The following is an 856-nucleotide window of genomic DNA, read 5'->3' as shown; positions in this document are numbered from 1 at the left end:
AAGAAGAAAAGAAACCCCCCAGGCCAAAGACTCAACCCACCGTCAGCCATGTGGGAGTCCAGTGCTCTTAACCATCATGCCACTTGCCAGCCCCTCATTTAATATTTTCTTATAAATGCTTTCTTTCTTCTATGTTGACTGTGAGTCAAAATTAATATATAGATTTTTAATAGACTTTGGTTTAAGAACATTACAATACCTCATTAACTGGCATTTTTAAAGCTTGTAACTAACTGAATTCTTAAATAGTAATTTACTTTATTATGATATAGAGTGGTTCTCAAGAAGGTTTTCTTAGCTGTCAACATAATACAGAAACAGAGGATTTTTTTTTTTTTTTAGAGGTTTTTGCTATAGGGTGTGTGCACTTGCCAGACAGAGAGAGAGAGACAGAGAGATAGAAAGCGAGAAATCACCCCCTGGAGGGATGGCCACGCCACAATCCCTTCTCCTCCATTCTCCTCTCGGGATCTTGGGCACACACGCACATGCGCCCGGTGTGAGTTTAAGCCACCGGGTCCGGGACGCGAACGACGGTCGACTATGTGGGAGTCCAGCGACATAGCCATTATGCTAACTGCTGGTTCCAGAAACAGAGGATGCGTTTTGGCAGGTGCTGATGCAAGTTAACTTTTTGGTTTCCCCCAAAACACCCTCTCCCTAAATGGCCCTGGGCATTAGCAATATCTAACTTGACTATCTGCTGTACAACTCCTCATCCAGTGATCTATTCAACTACTTTTCTACATTTGCACTCCTGTTATTCCTGAGAAGATTGGCATCCCTGAGAGCAAAGAACAGAGCCCACTACAATTATTTATAGAATGATGAGGTCAGTTTTATGTTTCTTGGTCAC

This window comes from Tupaia chinensis, unplaced genomic scaffold (genome assembly GCF_000334495.1).
Source record: "Tupaia chinensis unplaced genomic scaffold, TupChi_1.0 Scaffold145407_1, whole genome shotgun sequence".
NCBI lineage: Eukaryota > Metazoa > Chordata > Mammalia > Scandentia > Tupaiidae > Tupaia > Tupaia belangeri.
Note: the sequence above shows the minus strand (reverse complement) of the source record.